Source organism: Schistocerca serialis, chromosome 11, assembly GCF_023864345.2.
Source record: "Schistocerca serialis cubense isolate TAMUIC-IGC-003099 chromosome 11, iqSchSeri2.2, whole genome shotgun sequence".
In the NCBI taxonomy this organism is placed as follows: Eukaryota; Metazoa; Arthropoda; class Insecta; order Orthoptera; family Acrididae; genus Schistocerca; species Schistocerca serialis.
Genome location: NC_064648.1, coordinates 129099800 through 129119690, shown reverse-complemented (window position 1 = coordinate 129119690; position 19891 = coordinate 129099800). Strand labels below are relative to the sequence as shown.

The 19891-nt window shown below is 44.0% G+C and overlaps 1 protein-coding gene, 1 non-coding gene and 1 pseudogene across 2 annotated transcripts in view; all 3 read left to right on the top strand.

Annotated features, from left to right (window-relative positions):
* Positions 1 to 19891, top strand: part of LOC126427249 (insulin-like growth factor 2 mRNA-binding protein 1) — an 862042-nt gene that overhangs the window by 78441 nt on the left and 763710 nt on the right. The window lies entirely within an intron of this gene.
* Trnas-cga (transfer RNA serine (anticodon CGA)) lies at positions 1017 to 1091 on the top strand. The gene has a single exon. It is a non-coding gene; the product is annotated as a tRNA-Ser (tRNA).
* Positions 10472 to 10589, top strand: LOC126427440 (5S ribosomal RNA; annotated as a pseudogene).

The window sequence follows — 19891 nt, the reverse complement described above, 5'->3', positions numbered from 1 at the left end:
TTGTAGCGGAGCATCATGAACGGGCTGTGAGGAAATTGAGGATCGATAATTTCCACTATATCCAGCCAGCCAGATTCGAGAAAGTGCGCTATTGTAAGCAGTTTGAACGTGATTGTTATCTGGAGAGGCTTATTCTTCGAACCGAGCTTCGTTTATGAGCCTCGTAATTCCCAAGACTTTTTTTTCCAATTCTGCTTTTGAATAGTTGTGAGATGTAGTGTCTCAAGATGTTGATCTCATCTGAATCTCGCAGATATAAGATTCCGGGTCAAAAGGCGTTCTGGTGCGGGAGCGTCCATAAACCGTCGTGTGTTCCACTGGCAGTACCACGAGGCTGACATAAAGTTCTGCATAAAGGGAAGTATGGCCAATCCTTTTCCCCTGCGTTTGCCGCTGTCCGCAGTTCAGGATTGGCTGAAACCGCGTCACGTGACATTAGGAGCCGTTGTGGGCCCAAGCGTTTCATGTGAAGCATAGGAAGTGTTGTGTATCTCCGGAGTTTTAAGTAGAATAATGCCTTAGTGCTGTGGCGGAGCAGGAGATTAGTGTTTAACGTCCCGTCGACAACGAAGTCATTAGAGACGGAGTACAAGCTCGTTTTAGGGAAGGATGGGGAAGGAAATCGGCCGTGCCATTTCACAGGAACCATCCCGGAATGTGGCTGAAGCGGTTTAGGGAAATCACGAAGAACCTAAATCAGGATGGTCGGACGCGGGTTTGAACCGTCGTCCTCCCGAATGCGAGTCCAGTGTCTAACCACTGCGCCACCTCGCTCGGTCCTCAGTGCTGTGCTTATGGCTGTTCGTTTGGAGGGGAAAAGGAAGACTGTACATAATTCCTTCCGAAGGGAGAGTTTCTATGGGAAAGGTTGCAGAAACTTGACTTTACATTTCTGACTGCCACTTGCTCCTGTAAGAAAGGAGTTCTGCAAGGTTCACAGGAGAGCTTCTGTAAAGTTTGGAAGGTAGGAGACGAGGTACTCCAGAAGTAAAGCTGCGAGGACGGGGCGTGAGTCGTGCTTGGATAGCTCAGTTGGTAGAGCACTTGCCCGCGAAAGGCAAAGGTCCCGAGTTCGAGTCTCGGTCCGGCACACAGTTTTAATCTGTCAGGAAAGTTTCATATCAGCGCACACTCCGCTGTAGAGTGAAAATCTCATTCTAGATTCACTAATGTCAAAACTATCCTCCGTAAAATGAAAAAAAAAAAAAACATTTTCTTATCGCACTGTGTCCAATGACATTAGCCCTATAGACAGCGCAAATGTTTCTCAATTATTCGAAAACAGTCTTAATCGCATTTATTGTTATTATACCCCCAACCGGTGTCAACCCGACGTAGGGGTCATCTTCTGGGCGTTTACATCATTGGTCGACTGCTGGTGGTGTCACTCCTGTCTACATAACGGCGACCAATGGTGTAAACGCCCAGATGACCCCTACGTCGGGTTGACACCGGTTGGAGGTATAATAACAATAAATGCGATTAAGACTGTTTTTGAATAACTGATTAATCACAGTCATCAAATGCTCAAGTTCTTGGGTTAAGCTGTCTGCGTCTGGTACGGAGAGCAGATGCCATTTCCGACGCAGACAGCTTAACCCAAGAACTTGAGCATTTGATGACTGTTTTTAAGGAAAATGGATACACCGAGAAACAGATTCGTCGGGCTATGGAATTTGGACCGTCTCCGGAGGTGTTCGAAGAGGAACATGGATCTGTGGCCTTTCTTCCTTATGCTGGAGGCTTATCGTTTAAGATTGGACGAATTTTAAGGAGTTTTAACATTAAGAGTGTGTTCCGTCCACCCTCTAAGATGATTTGGGACTTAGGAAACCCGGGGTGTACAAAATCCCGTGTCAATGTGGGAAAGCTTACGTTGGCCGTTCTATTCGCACAGTGAATGACAGGTGTGTGGAACATCGCCGTCACACGAGGCTACAACAGCCGGAAAAATCGGCCGTAGCAGAACACTGCCTAAATGAGGGACACAAAATGGAATTTGAGGAAACTGTTGTAATTGCCAACATTTCCGGTTTTTGGAATAGTGTGTATAAAGAGGCGATTGAAATTAGGTTGGCTGATAATTTAATCAACAGGGACAATGGATTTCCTCTTAGCAAAACGTGGAATCCTGTATTATCTCGCATCAAAACTGAACGTTCTTCGATGCAGCCTTGATTGCGATATATCGTTGCCAGCAGTGTTTCACTAAGGGCGGCGCCACCTCCCTGTTTTGGAAGCCAGAAACCGTGATGGACAGCGCATGCTCCGTGTACTGAACGGTGGCCTATATAGGACGTCGAATTGCAATCTTGCGTCAGTTCTCAGCGGGACTCATCAGCAGAAGCAGCATTTCCTGAAGATGGCGAACAATCAAGTTGATTTTAGGATCCGGCAGCAAACCCGAAGAGACTTTCAAGACTTATTACGCCGGGAAAGCCTACGTAGTCACAGTTTTGGGATTGATGATGCACAATGTGGAAAATATACAATAAGATACCTACATGAACTAGCAGAACTGCATTTATATAAAACAATTACACTTTCTATTCATTACAATACACATATTTTGAGAAAATAACACAAATTCTGTTTCCATTTTCTCTGTTCATTATGAAACTTGATGAAGCAATTTCTCTCCTTATTCAAGCACAGTGTCGCACTGCACTTCATACACGCTGTATAGGATTTTCCCTTGCATTCTCGATACTTGCAACGACCACGATTTTCCAGCCAGATAGGCATGTGATGTATCCCATCCAGTCGCACCTGACGCTGTGGAAGATCTGCTGTAGGGCCTCTCTTCTTCTTGCAGTCAAGCTGTTTTTGTATTTCATTGCTTGGCCTACCACGTTTCTTGGATAAGGATTTCCCAGTTTTACAGAGGGCCTCTGCGACTGCGACCTTGAAATCAACAAGGGGCATGTAGTCCGTATTTCTTCTTCTCCATAACAGCCAGCTGTTCACACAAGCCAAGTCAACTAGATGAAAGAATATCTTCAAGTACCATTTCTTTGATCTGATTTGAATTCTGTAATATCCTAGCATAGAATCTAATAGATCGCACCCCCCATGTAGTCATTGTAGATCATCACAGAGCGTGGACAAGGTACCATTTTGTATTCTTTTTCCTTCCCGAAAAGCCTCTTGATCTCGCCTTCTGGTTTGCATCCAATGTAAGTTGACAAAGTGTTGACTACTTTATTATCAAACCAGGAGACTACTGACAGTTGCACACCGTTTACTGTTGCTATCTTTTCCTCCATGCTGCCTCGACCATTCTTCTTCATTGCTGCCTCCTTAGGTAAAATGCAACCACGTACTCGATTGGACCGGACTGTCCCTAGTGATTGTACACCTCCCTTGTGCAAATACACTTCCAAGGGTAACTTGTGATTCACATGTCGTGGGACTGTTTGTGTAAGACGCACAACAACATTGCTGCTAGCTTCTAGATCCATAGCACCAGGTATTATGATATAGCCTGAGCTCCATCAAAAATTTCATAATCATAGCTGAAGCCTGACACTCCACTGAGGACAAAAGCTTTGAAGCCCCATTTATGTGGTTTACTGGGGTTGTATTGCTTTAGTGAAGATCTGCATTTTGTTGGAATAATCTGTTCATCCACAGCTAAGAATTCCTCTTTTGGTACTCGCAACAGTCTTTCACGCAGTTGGTCTAGCAGTGGGCGAATTTTGAAAAGTTTGTCATGGTTGGGTTCACCAGCGGGAACTAGATTACTGTTAATCACAGAAGTGTATGAAACGCTTTATTTCTTCCCATCGATTACAACTAATTATGTCACCCACAGCAGGGTGGCCAAGATATTTGCACCAATAATGTCTTCTTGCTGGGAGTTGAATGACTGACATAAACAAGGCAGTACCAATAAGTTGTTCAATTTCTCCAACACTAACATTTACACATTTATTGGGTCGGCACTGTATCGAATACAGATCGGATTGTTCGACTATGTACTGCACTATGTCTTTAGTGAAGAAATACTGGAAATATTCCACTGGAGTATCAAGTTCCAATACTTCCTGAGGAAGAGCAGTATTTCCGGCGAATTTCGTCTCATCATCCCTTCTAATCAAATGTCCTAGTTTCCAATGTATGGTAGGTTTCCCCACCTTAGTTGAAGGTTTTGAATCTCGTTGCATTGCTGTCATCCTGTCTGCAAGAGGGCCGGCCGCGGTGGTCTAGCGGTTCTAGGCGCGCAGTCCGGAACCGCGCGACTGCTACGGCCGCAGGTTCGAATCCTGCCTCGGGCATGGATGTGTGTGATGTGATTAGGTTAGTTAGGTTTAAGTAGTTCTAAGTTCTAGGGGACTGATGACCACAGATGTTAAGTCCCATAGTGCTCAGAGCCATTTGAACCATTTTTGAACCAAACTTGGATGTAAACAGCTAGCAACACAAAGCAAAGATTCATAACACGTAATTCCTTGCTCTCCCAACAGATGGCATACACTGCTTGCACAGCTGCTCTTGACTGTATGCCATATCTGTCCCAACATGCAGTTTGAGAATATATTCTCAGATATGAAATTGACAAAGAGAAAAGTGGTATGTGGCATATCTGGGACAGTATGCGGTAAGGGGTTAAATTTTTCTGTGCGAGCCCTGATTTCTCTTATTATTTTATCGTGATCATCATTTCTCCCTACGTAGGAGGGTGCCAACAGAATGTTTTCGCAATAGGAGGAGAAAACTGGTGATTGAAATTTCATTAGATGATCCCGTCGCAACAAAAAACGCCTTTGTTTTAATGATTGTCACTCCAATTCACGTTTCATGTCTGTGGCACTATGCCCCATATTTCGCTGCCCTTCTTTGAAGTTTTCCAATATCATCCGTCAGTCTCACCTGATACGGATCCCACACCGCACAGCAATACTCCAGAATAGGGCGGACAAGCGAGGTGTAAGCAGTCTCTTTAGTAGACCTGTTGCATCTTCTACGTGTTCTGCCACGGAATCGCAGTCTTTCGTTGGCTCTACCCACAACATTATCTATGTGATCGTTCCAGTTTAGGTTATTTGTAATTGTAATCCCTAAGTATTTAGTTAAATTTACAGCCTTCAGATTTGTGTGACTTATCGCGTAATCGAAATTTAGCGGATTTCTTTTAGTTCTCATGTGAATAACTTCACACTTTTCTTTATTCAGGGTCAATTGTCACTTCTCGCACCACACAGATATCTTATCTAAATCATTTTGCAATTCGTTTTCGTCATCTGATGACTGTACAAGACGTTAAATGAAAGCATCAATTGCAAACTATCTAAGGGGGCTACTCAGATTGTCTCCTGTGTCGTTAATATAGATCAGGAACAATAGAAGGCCTATAACACTTCCTTGGGGAACTATAAACACAATAAGATTACTTTCCGAAATCAAGCGTCTCCATCAAATCACTAGGACTAGTAAAACGTAAATGGAACGATGAACTGATGTTCGACTGTTACCTACACTCGCTTAGCAGCGGGATGATCAACTTGGAAAGCAGTGATCAAAGAATGAAGGCAAGGAAAGTCTACTGTACTCGGATTGCTGAATGGATAACAGACAGACAAAGGGCGTGTCGTTGTTTAGAAAATGTTGTCTCTTCCGTATGAATATGCACCAGGCATAGGAAAACCGTACATATTGTCGTTCACGAATAACTGGAGTATAACGTAACACAAAAAAATTCGTTATTTCGAGTTATTTTTGCTGGTTCCCTTGAACTCCCAACATCGATATTTCTTAAAGTGCTTGTAGATGGACCATATTTTATGGCAATATTTGACCGCAATAACGTTGCCATCAACACTGCTGCAATGTGGTTGCAATAGGCGGTAATTATGCGGTGTGGCTGGGCAGTATCGGTGACGTTACAGGTCGATGCAGATAGCTGGCAACGTATTACTGAAAAGTTGCCGATGCTGTCTACCAAGAGTGGAGAATGTTTCGTATTGCGAGGCCACATTTATCTCTGTCCTTGTCTGTATATGCTTCCCTCTCTCTCTCACTTTTGTTTGCTACTTCTCCCACCGACAGTGCTGCAGTCAGCTGTCGGAGCAAAGCAATGTCGTCTCGCTTTTGTTCGAAAGTTTACACGCGAACATATAGCCATATGTTTTGCAGTTGTTTGCTGTCGTGAGTTTGTTGAATGCAGTGACGGAAAAGCAGGCAAAGGAAATAACTATTAATCTTTCAGAGCAATGCATACGAAAATTGCAGCCTGAAAAAACACAGTTGTCAAGCTGTAGCCGATGATCCCGGAATCACGCTTGATGAAGCTTGCAAAACATTCCGATATCTTCGAACATAAGCCAAAAGCGAGGCAACGAAATTGCATAGGAGGCATGGAAGCGCAGGTGGTACTTCATCCACATGATTTGCGTTTAATGCAACGAGTTTCGTACTACCTCGAGACGTACCTGAAGCAGAAATTGATACATAACCATTGATGTGTGCCGATGAGCAAAAATAAAATTTGTATTCTTATTTCACACTTCCCTTATTGAAATCTTTTCAGTCTTTTAAAAGCATTGCATAGTTCGCGTTCCCTGAGGGTTATTGATTCATAGTGAATTTTAAAGTTATACGAATCACCAGTAGCTAAAAACCGAAGGGCGTTCAATCATCGGGTTGTAACTACTATACACACTCGTATTTGTATAGGTTTTAACAATTCTTGGATCAACTGCTTGTACGAGATATTCGAAATCTTGTTTCGACATTTTGGCAAAATTGTGAATCAGCATCGATTCACTAGTTAAATATTCTGAAGCACTCCGTATACTAAAAAAAGAACACACCTCCAAAGCCCGATTTCTCTTCTTCTTTGTAACTTGATACCTTATGTGGTGTGCCGGCCGGTGTGGGCGAGCGGTTCTAGGCACTTCAGTCCGGAACCGCGCTGCTGCCACGGTCGCAGGTTCGAACCCTGCCTCGGGCATGGATGTGTGTGATGTCCTTAGGTTAGTTAGGTTTAACTAGTTCTAAGTCTAGGGGACTGATGACCTCAGATGTCAAGTCCCATAGTACTCAGAGCAATTTGAACCTTATGTGGTGTAAAAACAGAGAGCCGCACTAACTTCCACCAGCTGGCGTTCATCCAGTTTGTGCTAACAGTGTGATCCCGTGTAAACACTTCTGGCGTCCGCAGCTCGTGGCCTTGCGGTAGCGTTCTCCCTTCCCGCGCACGGGGTCCCGCTTTCGATTCCCAGCGGGGTCAGGGATTTTCTCTGCCTCGTGATGACTGGGTGTTGTGTGTTCTTCATCATCATTTCATCATCATTGACGCACGCAAGACGCCGAAGTGGCGTCAACTAAAAAAAAGAAATTGCAATACTGCGGGCGAACTTCCCCCGCATGGGGCCTCCCGGTCAACAATACCATACGATAATTTCATTTGAACATTTCTGGCCCGGAACGTACTGCCGCAAACATTGCCCGGCAATAGTGGCCAGTTATGGTGAACTACAAGTGGCTGCCATTCGTATGACCATAATTTTGCAGGACAACACTGTCTCGACTTGTTTCCGGCAGTATGCATTTTTTATGGCTCATATAAACGTACCTGGAAAGGTGCAGGCATAATCGAAGGTATGTGTTGTGCACGTTGCCTGGAGTGCAGGAGTTACGTAAGACGCGGCGCAGTCAGATGGGGCAAGCACGCAGTTGGCGCTGCAGTCAGATGGGGCCGCACGCAGTTGCTTGGCCACGTGTGCCGCGGCGTCGACGACCTACTTAGAGCCACGTGCGGTGACCCTGCGCGTGGTGGGGGCACAAGGAGACAGCACCGCACTGCGTGTACGCACTGCAGAGGAAAGCGCACGTGTCCCGAGCTGCCACCACTCAAGGGGTGTGAGGCGAGGGGCGGTCTTCCGCACTATGCCACCGCTACACTGCTTCGCGAATAATGTACCGACATCAGGCTGAATACGTTAGTGGGACATGAAAAATGGAACGAGGTCTCCACGCAAATGAAAGCGGACGGTGGCAACAGAGGTGTTTTATGAATGGGCATAACTGAGGTAGTAAATAACTGAGACGTTATTACTGATATCATGAGATGACAGGTGCTTTTCATTTATTTAGTGGCTTCAAGGTCTCTGGCCATTTACATACAATTTGTAATTTTTAGTACTTAATTTTTACAATTTCTTAACATCCTCTTAACTGGAGATATACAGGGTGTTACAAAAAGGTATGGCCAAATTTTCAGCAAACATTCCTCACACAAAAATAAAGAAAAGATGTTATGTGGACATGTGTCCGGAAACGCTTAATTTCCATGTTAGAGCTCATTTTAGTTTCGTCAGTATGTACTTCCACCTACGCTCAAAGGAGCACGTTATCATGATTTCATACGGGATACTCTACCTGTGCTGCTAGAACATGTGCCTTTACAAGTACGACACAACATGTGGTTCATGCACGATGGAGCTCCTGCACATTTCAGTCGATGTGTTCGTACACTTCTCAACAACAGATTCGGTGACCGATGGATTGGTAGACGCGGAACAATTCCACGGTCTCCACGCTCTCCTGACCTCAACCCTCTTGCCTTTCATTTAAGGGGGCATTTGAAAGCTCTTGTCTACGCAACCCCGGTACCAAATGTAGAGACTCTTCGTGCTCGTATTGTGGACGGCTGTGATACAATACGTCATTCTCCAGGGCTGCATCAGCGCATCAGGGATTACGTGCGACGGATGGTGGATGCACGTATCCTCGCTAACGGAGGACATTTTGAACATTTCCTGTAACAAAGTGTTTGAAGTCACGCTGGTACGTTCTGTTGCTGTGTGTTTCCATTCCATGATTCATGTGATTTGAAGAGAAGTAATAAAATGAGCTCTAACATGGAAAGTAAGCGTTTCCGGACATATGTCCACATAACGTATTTTCTGCCTTTGTGTGTGAGGAATGTTTCCTGAAAGTTTGGCCGTACCTTTTTGTAACACCCTGTATAAGTAGTTACAACAAATGTTCAGAATTAATATAGTTTCCGGTTTTGCGTTAAGTAATTTGAACCAAAATAGCAAGCTAAAACCATGAAGGAAAGTACACACTACAGGCGTCCGCAAGGGGAGCAGGGCATGAAAAGGGGGCACTTCTCCCAGCCTAGAATCTTGGTGCAACCATTTTATTCAGTAAAAAATTCGCTCGAATTTCCAGCAGTCATTGTATGCAGCACCACTAAGCTGCAAATTTAGCACTGCCGAACACGACGAGAAATACTACAGGCTTAGCGGTTACTGCAGCTTTGTTCACGGGAAATTATGCTGATTCATTGGTACGGCTGCGGCTTCGGCGTTGATATGCAGTCAAGATGGGTACGAACCTTTACAGAGCCCTACCGAAACAGTGTCTTCAGACTTTTCTGTCAATTTCTTGTTAAACTCTTGCCTAGCTGCTAAAAGAATACGGTCTAATACGGATTCCGTCATTGATTCCGAGTCCAATTGTACACTTGCCAGTCATTCATCTCAAATTCGCAGCCGCGCGGGATAGCGGCGCTATCTAGGGCGTCTTGACACGGTCTGCGCCGCTCCCCCCGTCAGAGGTTCGAATCCTCCGTCGGGTATGTGTGTGTGTGTGTGTGTGTGTTGTCCATAGCGTCAGTTAGTTTAAGTTAGATTAAGTAGTGTGTAAGCTTAGGGACCGATGACATAAGCAGTTTGCTCCCATAAGATCTTACCACAAATTTACATTTTTTTTTTTTTTTTTTTCAAATTCGCTTCCCTTGAAGCACAACGGAAACAAACAGCAGTTTACCATTTTTCGTTCGAAAAAGAAAACCGATGGTGGCTTCATGGCTTCCTGATTCTAAATTAAGTTTTACACGTCAGAGGCATTGTAGTATACTCGGGAAGAGCATAGCCACGCTTTACTGTAGGTGTATATATCTGAGCTTAATCCTAGCTATACTATTTATTTTCCATAATGCGTATGCTACGTGTTTTTTCTTTATGCCCGCCACAAAAAATACATAAAAGGGATTTCGTTACTTGTTGTTAACTTTTATTAACAACGTTTTTTTAGATAGGTACTGACATATAAGTATACTACAGAACCTGAAAATATCTTTCAGCGCAACCTTAGCAGTACTACCACACTTTCCGTAATGTGTACACTGAGAGGAGAAGTACTACACGAGCACTACAAAAATTTAAGAAAATATAAATTTCGTTAATTTTGTCCCGATTTTGCAGTACACTGTTATGTGCTTCTTTTAAGTACTGAAGTAAGAATAAAGTCACGATAACTGAAATAAGAAATATATTAATCGACGCTCAAAGATGTCTGAATGTAAGGAAGATTGCCAGCTTTAGTGGCGTGCAGACTAAGATGGATTTGAACAAATTAAACAATAATAACCCTGGCCAAGAAATAATTAATTTGATTTCGAAATTTGAGGAAGAAACAATGGCTTTCTGTATAATAGCTCTTGATTACTTACAGACATGGCAATGGCCTTGCCGCAGTGGATACACCGGTTCCCGTCAGATCACCGAAGTTAAGCGCTGTCGGGCGTGGCCGGCACTTGGATGGGTGACCATCCGGGCCGCCATGTGCTGTTGCCATTTTTCGGGTTGCACTCAGCCTCGTGATTCCAACTGAGGAGCTACTCGACCGAATAGTAGCGGCTCCGGTCAAAGAAAACCATCGTAACGACCGGGAGAGCGGTGTACTGACCACACGCCTCTCCTATCCGCATCCTCAACTGAGGATGACACGGCGGTCGGATGGTCCCGATGGGCCACTTTACTTACAGACATGGGCTACTTCTTTTCATAAATAACACGTATTTGACTGGATGGCGCTATCTGAAACGCCGAATTGGAAGATGACTGAAAACACTATTGTACACCTGATTAAAAATGGTGTGATGGGTTCAGGCAAGAGTTGTTTTCAGGAACATGTGTATCTGAAGAGCATTTTAGAAACTAAGCGTGACACAGAAGAATGGAAGTCTAAAAACTCTGTGGTAGAAAGATGGATTTACTTTCTTGAGGAAATGGAAAATTCTGAACGCAAATGCCAACTGCTAAAATTATGCAGTATTTGTTTTCTATTCCCGCACACACCACCGTGGAAAGACTATTTTCGCGGATGTCGGCGAAGTGGTCTGATGAATGAAATCGACTGATGCCAGGGACTGTGGAATCAATCTTAACTGCCTGTTTAACTACAAGATGTCTTACATGGAAGTTTATAAATACGAAAAAGAGGAAAAAGACTTGCTGAAAATGTGAAATCTTCCAAAAAATATTGTGTACCAAGCACTTCTGCCGCACCAGGTTCCATGTAATTGCGTTTTAAATAAAAAATAATTATATTAAATTTTTTACTTCATTTCTACACCTCTATCTCAGAGTGTCCCGAGGAGGTCCGAACTAGTTATGGCAATGAATCCATCTGTATAAATAATGGATGTTCGAATGGTTCAAATGGCTCTGAGCACTATGAAACTTAACATCGAAGGTCATTAGTCCCCTAGAACTTAGAACTACTTATACCTAACTAACCTAAGGACATCACACACGTCCATGCCCGAGGCAGGATTCGAACCTGCGACCGTAGCGGTCGAGCGGTTTCAGACTGAAGCACCTAGAACCGCTCGGCCAGACCGACTGGCTCGTCCATAATTGCGAAAGTGTTTCCGGTGCAGGATTTTGCACACGAATTGACCTCTCGAATATGCCCCATACATGTTCAGCGGGATTCACGTTGGGCGATATGTGTGGCAAAACTATTCGCTCGAATTGTCCAGAATCTCTGGGTGTTCTGGAAAACTGCTGCACATACCCGTCTCGGACATGTTTTATTAGATTCAGCAGACCAATAACAACAAAATGGAAATCGTGCTTTACTTTAACATCGGACGGTTGTGCGATGGTTTCATAGTAGCGAAGTTGCTAAATTTCAGGCAAAATATTTTATTAGCCGTAACTCCGTAACTAAACGTTTGCGGACCTATGTTTATTATGAACTTTTTACTTTTACTTGTGAAATAACATATTAAAATATTTACATATCTTCGTGAATCACTCTGCATATTGATTCACTGGTAGGATACTCGAAAATAGTCACTCTACAGATAACATTGCTAACAAAACGCTTGTGTCACTAGTCCCGCAATATCCCTTAAGTGCGTGCGACCCAACGAAATAGGATTAACAGGAATAATGAACGTATACAGAGATTAGGCTTTGACGCGTGGGAGTCTTCCAGGAAGATGCTGAAAAACTTGAGCTGACAGATAAATTATAGCGTAAAGCTTAATTGCAAAATTTCAAGAACCAGTATCATGTGGCAATCTAGAGATATTCCTCCGCCGACTACGTACTGCTACAGCAGGAACTGCGAAGATAACATCTGAATAATTATAGAGCACGCAGAGGCCTTTAAGCAGTATCTATCGCTCCATACGGGAAGAAGCCCTAAATAACTGGTACAGTGCGAAGTGCTCTCTACCACGCTCACACAGTGTTTTGCTGAGTGTGTACTCGGTTGGTGCTAAGTTAGTAGCGTTTTTTCATAAGAAACACGACAGATGCACATAATAAGAGACTTTAGTGGTCAATAATTCTATCCGGAAAGGAAGTTCCTCGGAGGTTGTTCGACAGAGCGCAGAGAAGGTTAAAATCTGATCGCGCAAGATCAGGTGAATAAGGCGGCTGTCGAATGACTTCCCAAGCTAACTCCAGTATAGCGTTCAAATGGTTCAAATGCCTCTGACAAGGGAACCTCCCCATCGCACCCCCCTCACATTTAGTTATAAGTTGGCACAGTGGATAGGCCTTGATAAACTGAACACAGATCAATTGAGAAAACAGGAAGAAGTTGTGTGGAACTGTGAAAAAATAAGCAAAATATACAAACTGAGTAGTCAATGGGCCACATAAGCACCATAATGGACTACGAGAGATTAGGAGCGCCGTGGTCCCGTGGTAGCGTGAGCAGCTGGAAAACGAGAGGTTCAAGTCTTCCCTCGACTGAAAATTTTACTTTCTTTATTTTTGCATAGTTATTATCTGTCCGTTCGTTCACTGACATCTCTGTTCACTGTAATAAGTTTAGTGTCTGTGTTTTGCGACCGCACCGCAAAACCGTGCGATTAGTAGACGAAAGGACGTGCCTCTCCAATGGGAACAGAAAACATTTGTCGCAAGGTCATAGGTCAACCGATTCCTCAACAGGAAAACACATCTGATATATTCTATACGACACTGGTGACAGCATGTGCGTCACATGACAGGAATATATTGTCGACCCACCTAACTTGTACACTTGGCGAATGGGTAAAAAGATTCTTCTACCTTGCCCGATTTAGGTTTTCTTGTGGATGTGATAATCACTCCCAAAAAAGTGATGAAAACATAAGAGTTTGTCACATAAACTGAAAATAAAAAATTAAACTTTTCACTCGATAAAAGATTTGAACCTAGGACCTTTCGTTCCGCAGCTGCTCACATTAAGACCACGGCGCTCCTGCGTTCCTATCGTCCTTAATGTTGCCTATCTTCCCTTGAACTACTCAGTTTGTATATTTTGCTTATTTTTTCACAGTTCCACACAACTTCTTCCTGTTTTCTCAATTGATCTGTGTTCAGTTTTTCAAGGCCTATCCACTGTGCCAACTTATAACTAAATCTGATGTGGGTGCGATGGGGAGGTTCCCTTGTGAGTACTATTGGACTTAACATCTGACGTCATCAGTCCCCTAGACTTAGAACTATTTAGACCTAACTAACCTAAGAACATCGCACACATCCATGCCCGAGGCAGGACTCGAACCTGCGGCCGTAGCAGCAGCGCGGTTCTGGACTGAAGTGCCTAGAACCGCTCGGCCACAGCGGCCGGCTAATAATGGATGTAGTATGATGTTAGCGCTAGAGCCAACGATACACCCGGTTTTAAGATGACAGGTACTTGGTCTCCACGTGAGGTAGAGGGCGCTCTAGTGAATGTAGCCCGCTCCTGCGCATTCGGTACGGTAGGGGAGGGCCCAGTGGTAGTGGTGGGGGCATCGTAGTGCTGGGCCGCGGCGCGGTAGGGGAAGTGTAGTTTGGGGCGGCGGTTATCACTGAAACAACCACTTTTCGGTTATATCGGTCTTTTTCGACGCCAGTTTTATCTGACTGTTAAAACAGCTCCAAAAAAACCGGTTTCTGAAATAACCGATTATCGGTTTTCTGTTTCTGTTATTTCCTGTAACGAACGTAGAAATCGAACAAAGAAAAATCGTTAAGTGGCTGAATACAGTACTACTCGTATTGATTCCAATTATTTAAAACTTTGCTCAAAACTCGCGTTGTAATAAGGGATAATAGCAGTATTTGCGCTTTATGAATAGTCGGTGCTAAAGGGTGAAAACTGATGTTGAAGAAATCCGCTTTTCATGTTAATTTGTCCGTTTTCAAGGGTATAAACAGATAAAGGCATGTTATGTGGACACTGGCAGCAGATCAGAGACTTCCCATGTTTAATTTTGCATTATAAATGAGTAACTGTTTAGTATTTAATTTATTACTTTTATTATAACCTCGTTCCACATTTATTATATCAAAGGAATGGCAGAAAAGTTGGAAACTTGAAATTTGTGGTAAGGTCTTATGGGAACAAACTGCCGAGGTCATCGGTCCCTAAGGCTACACACTGCTTAGTCTAACTTGAACTAACTTATGCTATGGACAACACACACCCATGCCCGAGGAAGGATTCGAACCTCCGACGCGGACCGTGACAGGGCGCCCCTGACCTAGCGGCTAACCGGCGCAGCGGCAGAAAAGTCTTTAATCTTTTAAGGTAAATGAAGCATTGTGCTTCAGTGCCATGTCACATCGTAAAAATATCTCCAGACCACAGTTGGCATCACTGTGCAACACAACGGATGTTCGGTGATGAGCCGACCGGGGTGGCCGAGCGGTTCTAGGCGCTACAGTCTGGAACTGAGCGACGGTCGCAGGTTCGAATCCTGGGGAGAAACTACCACATAAAGTAGGAGGTAGCACATACACGCACGGCTTAAGACATGACACACGGCTAATAGGGACATATTCTCTCAGCAGTCTTGCACCAAATGAAACGGGTGTGTGGCATTGTTGGCCGGGAGGCCCCATTCGGGGAAGTTCGTTCCGGCGCTTGTGGCTACGCCAGAACAGAGGCAGTGTTATGTATGGTATGTGGCTGTTTATCGGGCTAGCATGCGATCCTCTTATTGTGTCTACGCAAACGCTAAGTGCGGAGGATATCAGCACAGTTAATCGCATTGTGTGCAATGTTCAGAAGAGTAACCGTTGGGAGGCGATGATAGTTTCAGCATGACAATGCACTCCGTCGTAAAACATGAGGTAACTGTCTCGAGGACAGTAATGTTCCTGAAATGGACTGGCCTACCTAGAGTGCCGACCTGAAACCAACAGCACACCTGTGGGGTGAGCTAGAATGTCGTCTTGGCTCCAGACTCCAGCGTCCATCTCTACCTTCTCTGGCTCCAGCTCTTGAGGAAGAATGGGCTGCCATTCCTCCACAGACACTCGGACACATCTCAGTTAGTGTCCACAGCGGAATTCAAGCTGTCACAAATGCGAAGGGTGGACACGCCCAAATTAATGTCCACTAACAGGTGTTCAAATGGTTCAAATGGCTCTGAGCACTATGGGACTAAACATCTGTGGTCATCAGTCCCCTAGAACTTAGAACTACTTAAACCTAACTAACCTAAGGACATCACACACATCCATGCCCGAGGCTGGATTCGAACCTGCGACCGTAGCAGTCGCGCGGTTCCTGACTGAGCGCCTAGAACCGCTAGACCACCGCGGCCGGCACTAACAGATGTCCGGTTACTTTTGATCAGATAGTAGTGTCTCTGTTCAAGAATGAAGGGCTCGATACTGGCAATCAGGAACAGGAATGCAGCAAATTATCGATTCAAGACAACTGCATGACACTTACGAAGCAGCAGAGAGTAAGATTCTTTCATCACTCTCAAAGATTTTCACCTTTGAGTTCTCGTTTAATGCTTCTGACCGGACACATATACTGCGTCTGTCTTGGACACTTATTTTTCACTGTCTTTAACTAATTTTTACGTTGTTGTTGTTGTTGCTGTTGTTGTTCTAGTCTTCAGTCCGAAGACTGATTTGATGCAGCTCTGCACGCTACTCTCCGGTGCGAGCCTCTTCATATCCGAATAACTGCTGCAATCCAAACCTTTCTGTATCTGCTTAATGTATTCATCTTGGTCCCACTTTACGATTTTTACCACGTACATTTCCCTCCATACTAAATTGGTTATTCCTTGACGTCTCAGAATGTGTCGTGTCAACTGATTCCTTCTTTTGATCAAGTTGTGCCACAAATTACTTCTCCCCCCAATTCTGTTCAGTACCTCGTCATTAGTTACCTGATCGACTCATCCAGTCTTCAGCATTATTCTGTAGCGCCCCATTTCGAAAGCTTCTATTCTCTTCTTGTCCAAACCATTTATTTTCTCTGCCTCGTGATGACTGGGTGTCGTGTTATGTCCTTAGGTTAGTTAGGTTTAAGTAGTTCTAAGTTCTAGGGGACTCATGTTAAGTCCCATAGTGCTCAGAGCCATTTGAACCAAACTATTTATCGTTCATGTTTCATTTCCGTACGTGGCTACAACCCGCAGCTCGTGGTCCAGTGGCTAGTGTTGCTGCCTCTGGATCACGGAGTCCCGGGTTCGGTCCCGGCCGGATTGGGGATTTTCTGCCGGGGGAATGGTTGTTTGTGTCGTCCTCATGACTTCATCTTCTTCTTCTTAAGTTGCCAATCCTAAGATTGATTTGCAGCAGCTCTCCATTCAGTGCGACAGTCGGCCAGCCTCTTCAATTCCGTGAAACTTCCGCATCCTAGGTCCTGCATTATCTGGCTTATGTACTTTCTTCTAGGTCTGCCTCTTGCCCTTTTGCCCTCCACAAGGCCTTCCGTTATAGTGTGGAGAAGACTTTCATGTCTCAGAATGTGTCCCATCCATATAAAAGAACTGGAACTTCCTCCGCTCTCTGCAGGACTTCTTCATTTGTCATCCTGGCCGTCCATGGAATTTTTAACATCCTTCGCAGACACCACATTTCGAATCCTTCAATCCTTCTTCTTTCGTCCTCTCCAAGTGTCCAGGTTTCGCTGCCGTAGAGAAGCACACTCCCAACAAAGGTCTTTATTAACCGCTTCCTTAACGACAGACTTATCATATTTGATGTGAGGAGTCCTTTCCTTTTATAGAATGCAATCTTTGCCTGATTTATTCTACTTATTACATCTTTCCTACTACGACCATCTGATGTTATTCTGCTTCCCAAGTAGACAAAGTCTTGTATTTATTTCAGCTTCTCTCCATTCAGCCTTATATTCGTAATTGCTTGATTATTTTGTTTGCTTGCAACTAAGATTTTTGTTTTTGACTTATTAATTTTCATGTTGTACCGTGTAGCAAGAGTGTTTTCCATTTCCTCCAACACTACTTGTAATTCTTCCTCATTTTCCACTAGGACAGTAATGTCATCCGCAAAATCATCATCATTCGTGAAAGTGGCGAGAGTGGGCTGTGTAAAGAAAGATTAGGAATTTGTATGGGCGCTGACAACCGCGCAATTGAGCGCCCTACAAGCCAAACATGGTCACCATCATCGTACAATATGGCTGCACCCTAGATAGACAAACGCCTTCAGAAAAAACTTCCTAACACTTATATCTATATTCGGTGTTAACAAATTTCTCTTCTTCAGAAACGCTTTCCTTGCCATTGTCAGCCCATATTTTATTTCCTCTCTACTTCGGCCTTCATCGGTTATTTTTTGCTGCCCAAATAGCAACTTTTAAGTGTCTCCCTTCCTAATCTAATACTTTTAGGATCACCTGCTTTAATTCAGCTACATTCCATTATCCTCGTTTTTCTTTTGTTGATGTTCATTTTATACTCTCTTTTCAAGACACTGTGCAATCCGTTCAACTGCTCTTCCAAGTCCTTTGCTGTCTCTGACAGATTTACAATGTCATCGGCAAGCCTTACAGTTTTTATTTCTTCTTCCTGAACTCTAATCCCTACTCCATATTTTTCTTTTGTTATCCTTACTGCTTGTTCAATGTACATATCAAATAATATCGGGGGTGGGCTACAGTTCTGCCTCACTCCCTTTTTAACCACTGCTTCCCTTTCATACCCCTCGACTCATAACTACCGTATTCTTTCTGTAAAGTTGTAAATAGCATTTCGCTCTCTGTTTTTTTACCACCGCTACCTTCAGAATTTCAGGTAGAATATTCCAGCCAACACTGTCAAAAGCTTTTTCGAAGTCCACAAATGCTATAAATCTACGTTTGCATGTCCTTAATCTGCCTTCTGAGATAGGTCGCATGGTCAGTATCGCTTCGCGTGTTCCTACATTCCTCTGGAATCCAAACTGATCTTGCACAATAATTTACCTACCATCCTTTACACCATTTTATCGCAGTTTTCTTCAACTTTCTTGGGCTTCATGGAAATGAATATTGTGATCTCCAACATAACGTGAACTAGGCCTTTCAAACTGCACTCGTTTCGAACAACCTAAGCTTTATTTCTCGGCTTCCGTGGTTTCCTATCCCGAGTACCATGAAAAAGATGTGAGTATACCATCATACATACTAAAGAGATGATTTTCACGATATTGTTCGATTCTCAGGATACTGTTCCTTTTTTTATAATAAACTGTCCATCACGTTAGTCTAGCCACCTGTCAAAAGCCTGAATAACCACCTTTTGCAGCGCAAATCTTGAGAGAAGAGAATCAGTGAGGTTCTGGAAAGTATGGACAGGGATGAGGAGCCATGCGGATTCCAGTGCTGTGGCTGGCTGTTCTGGGTTTCTGATTTGGGAAACTCCTCGTCGATTTAATGGTGAAGTAGCCCACTGGATAGCCCGTCAGAAACTGGACACAGATCAAGACTGAAAACAGGAAGAAATTGCACTAAATTGTGAAAAAAGAAGCTCAATAGAAACAGTGAACTACAAGATCGAAAGACTGGCAGGCATGACTACGTCATGATCAGTGTTCAAATCTCCCTCATGTCCCTTCTTTTTTTACACAATTATGAACTTTCTGTTCGCTCACAGACCTGTATGTTCTCCTACTGTAGTCTTGGCAACTGTAATACTGTACATTGGTTATAGAAAATGAGTCATGTCCTAAGAATGTGTTACCTTCGCAAGTAAATGTGATGAACAGTGACAGAAAGCGAGAAGCCGCATAGACGTCTCATAGAAATGAAAACAAACGGATGTGAACTAGGTTACAACAAAAGAACTGAAGGCTATAAACTTGCACAACGGAATGCAAGAGTCATAACACACGGAACTTGAGTAGAACAAGGTACACTATGTGATCAAAAGTATCCGGACACCCCCTAAAACATTAATTTTTTATATTATGTGCATTTTGCTGCCACCTACTGCAAGGTACTCCATATCAACGCCCTCAGTAGTCATTAGACACCGGCCGGAGTGGCCGAGCGGTTCTAGGCGCTACAGTCGGGAACCGCGCGACCGCTACGGTCGCAGGTTCGAATCCTGCCTCGGGCATGGATGTGTGTCATGTCCTTAGGTTAGTTAGGTTTAATTAGTTCTAGGGGACTGATGACCTCAGCAGTCCCATAGTGCTCAGAGCCATTTGAACCATTTTTGAAGTCATCAGACATCGCGAGAGAGCAGAATGGGGCGCTCCGCGGAACTCACGGACTTAAAACGTGATCAGGTGATTGGGTGTCACTTGTGTTTACGTCTGTGCGCGAGATTTCGACTATCCTAAACATCCCCAGGCCCACTGTTTCCGATGTGGTAGTGAAGTGGAAACGTGAAGGGACACATACAGCA